The sequence below is a fragment of the Lampetra fluviatilis genome, chromosome 60, assembly GCF_964198595.1.
Source record: "Lampetra fluviatilis chromosome 60, kcLamFluv1.1, whole genome shotgun sequence".
Lineage (NCBI taxonomy): Eukaryota > Metazoa > Chordata > Hyperoartia > Petromyzontiformes > Petromyzontidae > Lampetra > Lampetra fluviatilis.
The window spans coordinates 570,755-580,295 of NC_136334.1; the positions used below are offsets into that span (position 1 = coordinate 570,755).

A 9,541-nucleotide genomic window follows, 5' to 3' on the forward strand; every position below is an offset into this window, starting at 1 on the left:
AGTCGGTGGGTCTCTGTGTGTGTCTGTGGGTCTGTGTGACAGGGTGGGTCTCTGTGTGAGTCTGTGGGTCTCTGTATGAGTCTGTGGGTCTCTGTATGAGTATGTGGGTCTCTGTGTGACAGGGTGGGTCTCTGTGTGAGTCTATGGGTCTCTACGTGAGTATATGGGTCTCTGAGCGAGTCTGTGGGTCTCTGTGTGTGTCTGCGGGTCTCTGTGTGAGTCTATGGGTCTATGTGTGAGTCTGTGAGTCTATGAGCGAGTCTGTGGGTCTCTGAATCTGTGGGTCTCTGTGTGAGTCTGTGGGTCTCTGTGTGAGTCTGTGGGTCTCTACGTGAGTCTGTGGGTCTCTGAGTGAGTCTATGGGTTTCTGTGTGTGTCTGTGGGTCTCTACGTGAGTCTGTGGGTCTCTGAGCGAGTCTGTGGGTCTCTGAGTGAGTCTGTGGGTCTATGAGTGAGTCTGTGGGTCTCTACGCAAGTCTGTGGGTCTCTACGCAAGTCTGTGGGTCTCTGAGTGAGTCTGTGGGTCTCTGAGTGAGTCTATGGGTCTCTACGTGAGTCTGTGGGTCTCTGAGTGAGTATGTGGGTCTCTGAGTGAGTCTATTGGTGTCTGAGTCTGCGGGTCTCTGAGTGAGTCTATGGGTGTCTGAGTGAGTCTGTGGGTCTCTGAGTGAGTCTGTGGGTCTCTGAGTGAGTCTGTGGGTCTCTGTGTGAGTCTTTGGATCTCTGTGTGAGTCTGTGGGTCTCTAAGTGAGTCTGTGGATCTCTGAGCGAGTATGAGGGTCTCTACGCGAGTCTGTTGTTACAAGCCGCTAACTCCACACTGCTGGTCAGGGCCTCCCCCCATTCTCCTCCACCTCCTCTCCTCCCCAGAGGCTCCTCCTGTGCAATTCTGGCGTCCCAACTCTACTGCTGCCCACTTCTCTTCCCTTCTCCCGGCCTCTGCTCTAACAGAGTTTGTTTCATCTCTCGTCAGTTGTTCCCGTGACACGCGCGGTGCCCATTTACATTCGGTTCCTCTAACAGCAGCATTAGCAGCAGCAGCAGCATCGCTGACCTCTGTACTTTTCCTTCTTTCTATTACTAAAGGCTATTCTCTTTGACTTCCTCCTAAAATATTTTTTTCAAACATGATCCTCGCACAAACTCGTAGCCTTGTTGTCGTTTCATAGTTAACGACAAGAAGTTTGGTTTCTCTTTATGTGTGGGAACTTTAAAAAGACATTCCTGACAGTGGCACGTGTATATAAACAAAATTATTATAAAACGCCATTTCAAGAAAGCTGCTTTTCAAAAGAGATTGCAAAATGGGTCCACGACTGCGGTCCAAGTGGCATAGTGACACGCAGGGGGCGGGCACGCCATCGCTATCACGTTACCACGCGCGGCACGCTGCGTGTCCCAGAGTTTGCCCGCATGGGTTCTGATTTCTAATGCGAGAATGACAATGGCCAAGTGCCCGGGTGCCCCAGGGGTCAAAGTGCCAAGCTGGCACGGCTGCAACCCCCACAATCATTATTATTATTATTATTGCTCTGCTGGTTCACCCAGGAGAGTCTCATGACCGAGTGATGCGGACGGCGCGTCGTAGTTTTTGCGATGGTGACACGCCGCAGTATCCATCAGTATGGCCACTGGATTCGAACCAGAAATCTCTGTGACGAGCGACGAAGGCGCCTTTACTAGGCCACGTCACCGCCCCGACCCTGGGTTCACATTCGGGTTTTGGCCGGCCGTGATGATACCAAGATTCTCAAGTGCGGTGAGATCATTGGTCCAAGCACCAGTAACTGCATGAAAGAAAACCATCGCGTTAAATACGATTTGCCCCTTAATTCAGTGTAAAATTCTGGCTGAGGAATGAACTCTTTTGCTTCGCTGTGATGCAACGACCACCTCTGTAGATGGGCATCTAGGGAAGTGCAGCGTCCCGAATGTGGATAAGAAGCAACTTGAAAAGATCTCCGTGTAGTTGCGTAATATCTCCTTCTGCAGGCCACTGGCTACCACGGGGCACTGCGCGGCGCTTCGACAGTTCCGAACGGACGCTTCTTTGTGCTCGCGCGTTTGGATGCTGCTGCTGATGGCACAGTCGAAATAAAACTGGGGACGAAAGGTCGCTGTTTGATAATGAATGGGCAAATGCTTTAATAACTAGTGTGTTTTAATGCCTAAGCCAGAGGTGTTTTGTTTGGATTCCATGGACACATTCAAAAGGCCAAAGGCAACATGGGCAGAATGTTCAGTGGAGGATACTCCAAGTGCCCTACTGAAAAAATGTGACCATTTGTTGATGTCACCTACTTATCTGCGCAAAAGCTTAACATGAGCCTCAAAGCATTTTCTAAGAAGCTTCCCGACTCAGAATGTTTTTTCAGTGACTTGTTTTAAGGAGTGTATGATAACGTCAGAGGAAGTAGGGCCACCCAGAGGAGCTGACGAACCACTCGAGGTAAAAATGCAAAGGTGCATCCCCGCAATCCCTCGCTCGAATCACTGCCGGTGGAAGAATCTCTTTCAGCGGAGCTCCAAATATACCCTCCAAATTAAACTCAACTAAAACTATGTTTTTTATTTTACCAGGGAAGGCCCACTGAGCTATGTAGCTCTTCTTCAGAAGCCACCTGGCCACAAATGCTAGCTCAACATTGTAGCTCATTATCACGTGGAAATTGATAGCAGAAAAATATTCTAAACACACGTTGATTCTAAATGTGCAGTTAATAACCGGGGGACCTGGAGAAAAATCCACGCGACCACGGGGAGAACACGCAAACTCCAAATATACAGGTGTCATGGTTGGGATCGAACCTACAACCTCCTGTATAACAGACAAGGTAGTTAACATCTCGCCTATGCAGAGCCCCAAACGGTGTTTGGCCTACTCTTCCATGCTGGTCAGACGTGTTGAAAGAAAATGTTGGCGTACCCACACTTTACCCCACCACACAGTGTCCTGCCAATCAACCCATCTATACTGCTGGGTGAGGACAGCAGTGGGATGGGGGATTTAAGAAAATTGCACAATAGCTTCAACTGCAGCCCCGGGAGATAGAATCGGCCAGTCCTGGATTGCGTATGCCAACGATTACACCATGCCAACATCCCCCTTAATACCAAACGAATGCTGACAGCGAAAAGTCCACAAGCGTGAGTTCACACGCCCCAGTCGCTGGACTGCCATTCCATATCCCCCTTTTGTTCTGTCAGGATGTTTGACAAATCCTTGTTAAGGAATGTTTTGCATCATGTGAGATGACACCACAAATGCATGGGGAAAACCCAACACTGCTACCTCCTGATCCACCAACCCTTGCCTCAAAGCGCTGGATCAGTCAAACAACCGGTTATGCAGTACCCTGCACTCAAATAACCAGTGCGATGTAGAATTATACAGCTTGTTCATCTTGTACAACGACGCGGGGATAGGCAAAGGGGCAGAGGAGGGTCTTGAGTTCAAGCTTGAACGGGGTCAGGATCTCTGAGTGACGGTAGCGATGTTAACTACCTCACCTGGTATACAGCAGGCCGTGGGTTAGATCCTAACCCTGACGTCTGTATGTTTAGCATTTGCATGTTCTCCCCGTGGTTGCGTGGATTTTTCTCCGGGTCCTCTGGTTTTTACCACCACATTTAGAAACAACATCACGTGTTTAGATTATTTGACTGCTATACATGTCGACGTGATAATCCACTTCGTTGAGCTATCATTTGTGGCCAGGTTGCTTCTGAAAAAGGGCTAAATAGCTCAGGGGCCTTACCTGGTGAAATAAAAATAGTTGAAGAGTTTTTTTAGTCTCCTATGCGAGTTTATGTCTCTCTGGATGAGCCAATCCAGTGCAATAACATGTGGATTCGTGCAACGTCTAAGTGCGATCTCATCTCAGGACATTGTATGGAAACCACGGACATATTTGCGTTATAGAGAGAGAGGCAGGCAGTCAGTCAAAGGCGGATGAGGAGTGGAATGTGTTGAGTTTGGACTTCAGCAGGGACAGAGATTCAACAGCGTGGGTGGTAGGGGGAAGTTCCAGACAAAGGGGGCATCAGAGGAGAAAAAGCGACCATACGAGTTGCTTTTGCTCTTCATAAATGCTTCATTGCTGTACTTTATTTTCTTTGTTTTGCTTTCGTCGTTTTGGTGATCCAAGTCACTCGTGTGAATGGGACTATCCCCGCCTCTCGAGTTCGCTCATCTGTGTCGAAGAGCTGCTTAGCTCGAAGACCCCTTAGCAGCTGATAGAGTCCTCCTTCTCAGCTGGTTAATCAAAATAAGCTTAAACGCCTGATCAGGCGCACTAAGGCCAGGGAATTCCCCACCGTATGAACAGGAGGCCGTGCACGCAGGGTCCTGTGTGTGAACCAAAACTGTGCCGAGCGTGGGATTAGGAGCTCGCAGGCTGTAGTCTCACCCAACGCCACCCCCTCCTCCGGCCCCTCGCATGACACTCGAGAGGGTGACATTATAGACCCACGCGGCTCGCGTGGACATTAATATTGCAGCGCGATACGACTGTACGGTGTGAATATGGAAACGCAAAAACACAACTACTCAAACCTGTTCGCTGAAAAAAATACAAATTCATGCAATTAGCTCTCAACGTCACGTAAGACGGACGCACGCCAGCCACCTACACCTGCGGCGCAGGTCCGGTTACGGACGGCCTCGTTTGTCAATCCACTGCTTGATGAGGGCCTCCCCAACGCCGTGCAAGTCACGGCGATCGTTTGACTGTACTTCACGACGATGGTCAATACGGGCGGATAAAGGTGGGGAGCATACAGCTTGGCGCTAGCAGCTTCATTTTCAGAAAGCGCATCTCAAGACACGGCCCCGTGGTAGCACACTCAACGCCTGTTGCAGATACTCATCTTCACCATGAGCTGCAGCTTCCGGCCCTCCATGAAAACAACCGCCATCTCTTCTCCCCATGCCCATTCTGCTACTGCTACCCCCTGTCCCAAAGCTACAACCAGGCCTACCCCTATCACTACCCCAACCCCTATCACTACCCCAACCCCTATCGATACTATTCCAACCCTTCCTTAACCACTCACCAGAGCTAAACCACCACTTTTAATAATAACCCCACTATTTATTATCTCAACCAATATCATCTCAAATACACATTTGTTTATGGTAATAATGGGGCCCAGCCCAAGTAGAACACGGGGCCCAGCCCAAGTAGAACACGGGGCTCAGCCCAAGTAGAACACGGGGCCCAGCCCAAGTAGAACACGAGGCCCAGCCCAAGTTGAACACGGGGCCCAGCCCAAGTAGAACACGGGGCCCAGCCCAAGAAGAACACGGGGCCCAGCCCAAGTAGAACACGGGGCCCAGCCCAAGTGGAACACGGGGCCCAGCCCAAGTGGAACACGGGGCCCAGCCCAAGTGGAACACGGGGCCCAGCCCAAGTAGAACACGGGGCCCAGTTCAAGTGGAACACGGGGCCCAGCCCAAGTAGAACACGGGGCCCAGCCCAAGTAGAACACGGGGCCCAGCCCAAGTAGAACACGGGGCCCAGCCCAAGTAGAACACGGGGCCCAGCCCAAGTAGAACACGAGGCCCAGCCCAAGTAACACACGGGGCCCAGCCCAAGTAGAACACGAGGCCCAGTTCAAGTAGAACACGGGGCCCAGCCCAAGTAGAACACGAGGCCCAGCCCAAGTAGAACACGGGGCCCAGCCCAAGTAGAACACGGGGCCCAGCCCAAGTAGAACACGAGGCCCAGTTCAAGTAGAACACGGGGCCCAGCCCAAGTAGAACACGGGGCCCAGTTCAAGTGGAACACGAGGCCCAGCCCAAGTAGAACACGAGGCCCAGCCCAAGTAGAACACGGGGCCCAGCCCAAGTGGAACACGGGGCCCAGTTCAAGTGGAACACGAGGCCCAGTTCAAGTAGAACACGGGGCCCAGCCCAAGTAGAACACGAGGCCCAGCCCAAGTAGAACACGGGGCCCAGCCCAAGTGGAACACGGGGCCCAGTTCAAGTAGAACACGAGGCCCAGTTCAAGTAGAACACGGGGCCCAGCCCAAGTGGAACACGAGGCTCAGCCCAAGTGGAACACGAGGCCCAGTGCAGCATTGAGCAGAGAAGCCAAATGCACCCCCAAACAGACACCGCCGGGATATTTATCTCTCTCACAACCGCACTACAAGCTTGAGTTCCATGGCATGAGTTCGACCTCATTTAAATCGGACAGCCAGCCAGAACCGAACTCCAGCCTAACTCAAGCGCATTTAAGGTGGCTGCAATTTCTCTCAGAAGTCATCAAATCAAGCTGCCAGCCAACTCAAGTCGGTTACAAAACACAAAGCCGCCAATTCCATAATGTTTCAGGTTGTTCGGCGACTGCGCCGTAGTGGCCCTGGCTAATGATGCGGGTGTGCGGGCCCCGTAATACACCACGCCGCCGGCTTCACAGTGGACGCTAAAGATCCTGTGACGCAACTCGCAGGAGAAGGCCGTCGTGTGTCAGCGTCGTGGTTCCAATTTTAAAATGACACCGCAGCATTAGTCCATCGGGATCCCACAGCAGCGGCCATCGCCCACCCCACTAATGGGCAGCAGACCAACACCCCGGCTCATTCATCCCAATGAGACTCATCCTGGTCTCTGGAGTTCTCACCTGGTTAAAACAAAACACACACGCTCACTTGAATGTAACGCATCATACCAGGGTAATATATAGGCAATAGTTGATAGATTTCCCAAAATCCGACTCATTGCATGTCGTGTACCTAGTGGGTGGTAGAGACCTTTGCTAAAACTCTGTTCCCATAGTTTGTCGGCCTCTCGCTTTCATTATTCTGTTCCCAGTGATCTTAGTGACCTATTTACAACCCCTGTTCACACACAAGTCGTGTGAACAGGGGTTGATGAGTCTATAGTTAGCTGGGCCAGTGTGGGTTGGGGCAATGGGAGAGGAGCATAGACATGGGAGCATAGTACAGTACAACGGAAATTCACATAATTGTACATGCATCGGTGTATAGCGATAGTGTATAGTATATATACAGTATAGTATTGATACAATATACAGCGCAACAGTTTACGAGATGAGCATATCGTGTCCTCTACCTCTATACACACATGTGCTGCCTATATTACACGGTAGAGCCTCTAAACACGATATATTACTAACACTCTGCATTGACAGATGTTTTAATTGGACATTAGCGAGTTAAGAACGGCAGGAAGATCGCGAAACCGAGGGCACAACAAGCACTGCGCTATTACACGGCGAGTGAGCGAGTGATGTGTTACCACCATGCACTGGAATGTGTCCACGACTGCGCTCATACAAAGCGATGCACTTCAACTCGATTACGCAATGTACATCGTACACAGCTACACCAGTTTACAATCTGTATATATATACTGTATTGTGTTGCCCTTTGTGGAAGCTACACTTGTGCACGGTCCTGTATACAGAACAATGCAGACATCTGCGGATTGCATCGCAACCTCACAGATGTTTATGTTAAACGTTTGCATGTTTGTGCACTATCCACAGCGATAATGTAATGCAGTAGGATTCCATCACTTGACGCTGCACATATAAGACTACACACTCGACTGTATGTGTATGATACATGTGTATGTTTATGATACATTACTGACGTGTCTGCACTGTGCGTGTCGTGCTGTTGTATCCGCAGGGCCGCGTTACACCGCTTAGTGTTGAGGGCGTAATGTGCACAATAAACACAAAACTCGGTCTCTCCCCCTCACACAGACACTCAAGCGAAGGCGCAGAGCTACCCAGTGCGCCATTCCACGTTCCCATGGCCACTGACAAGGGCTGCTTGCCCGAAACGTCGAGACGAGAGTCGTTGCCATGAGACCGCCCAGCAGCTCCAGCAGCCGCGGGAGCGGCGAACGGAGGCGGCGCCGTGGAGCCGACTCGGGGTGGGCGACGTGAGAAAATCACAACAACAACAGCGACAACTACAACAGCCACAACAACTACGACAACAGCGACAACAACAACACGTACAGACGTCTAGCAGCTGACCACAACAACCACAACAACAACCACAACAACAACCACAACAGCAGCGCCCCGCCTGTACCACCACCAGGCCCGCGTGCGAGTGGACACTCGCCAAGCCCAAGCCGAGTTGAGCCTGGCAGAGTGTTTGTGTACAGCACTGTGTAGATACTGTAGATATACACAGCGCTGTGTATATATACTGTGTATACTGTAGATATACAGCACTGTGTAGATACTGTAGATAGATACTGTATAGATACACAGCACTGTGTGTGTACTGTAGATGTTGTATAGATACACAGCACTGTGTAGATACTGTATATATATACAGCGCTGTGTATATACACAGCGCTGTGTATACTGTAGATATACAGCACTGTGTAGATACTGTATATATATTGTACTGTATAATGTAATGTATGTACACATCACTGTATACTGTGTATGCACTGTACTGTATCTACACATCACTGTGTACTGTATGTATACTGTACTGTGTCTACACAGTGCTGTGTATACAGTATATATACTGTATCTACAGTATATATACTGTATCTACAGTATATATACTGTATCTACAGTATATATACTGTATCTACAGTATATATACTGTATCTACAGTGTATATATACTGTATCTACAGTATATATACTGTATCTACAGTATATATATATACTGTATCTACAGTATATATACTGTATCTACAGTACATGTGTCCGTGTACACGATGTGTGAGCACCGCACATTCATTGAGGGCTCCACCTCCTCCCACCTTCACCAGGCCAGGCAGAGGGGTCTGTGTTCACCAAGTGACGCCTCACCCAGCAGTGGGTTCACACAGAGCACGCAGCACCACACACAACCCCCACGTCGCCTCACCTCCTCCTCCTCGTCTCCTCCTCCTCCTCTTATCCCCTCATCCTCCTCCTCATGGCCTCCCTCCTCCGCCTCGCTGTTGAGCAGCAGCAGCAGCGAGCGCGGCGCTGGTTAACCCGGCGCAGTCTCGTGTCCGACTTCCTCTACTGAGTGTGGATGTTGAGACCACACAAAGACCCCCGTGTAGCCTTAACAGACTGTAGGGGCAAGTGCTGTTAGCGAGCACCTTGTGACTACACACACTCACACGTGTCTGTGTGTGTGTCTGTGTTGTGACTACTCACACACGTGTCTGTGTGTGTCTGTGTGTGTGTGACTGTGTGTGTCTCTGTGTGTGACTATACAAACACGTGTGTGTGTGTCTGTATGTCTGTGTGTGACTGTGTGTGTCTGTCTGTGTGTGTCTGTGTGTGACTATACAAACACGTGTGTGTGTCTGTGTGTGTATGTCTGTGTGTCTGTGTTGTGACCACACACACACGTGTGAGTGTGTGTGTCTGTGTGTGGGTGTGACTACACACACACGTGTCTGTGACTATACTCACACACACGTGTGTGTGTGTCTGTGTTGTGACTATACTCACACGTGTGTGTGTGTCTGTGTGTCTGTCTGTGTGTGTGTGTTGTGACTATACTCACACGTGTGTGTGTGTCTGTGTGTCTGTCTGTGT

General features: G+C 50.2%; 1 protein-coding gene across 3 annotated transcripts in view; it reads right to left on the minus strand.

Moving 5' to 3' along the window:
* LOC144950991 (phospholipid-transporting ATPase IA-like) overlaps window positions 1–9,016 on the minus strand; it is a 178,107-nt gene extending 169,091 nt beyond the window's left edge. For 2 of the 3 annotated variants that reach the window (XM_078881196.1, XM_078881197.1), the window contains exon 1: window positions 8,874–9,016. The gene's annotated coding sequence lies outside the window, so the exon portion shown is untranslated. Of the gene's footprint in view, window positions 1–7,810; window positions 8,088–8,873 lie in introns of those variants that run through there. The other variant, XM_078881198.1, reaches the window with a different exon arrangement.
* Between the last annotated feature and the right edge of the window lie 525 nt (window positions 9,017–9,541).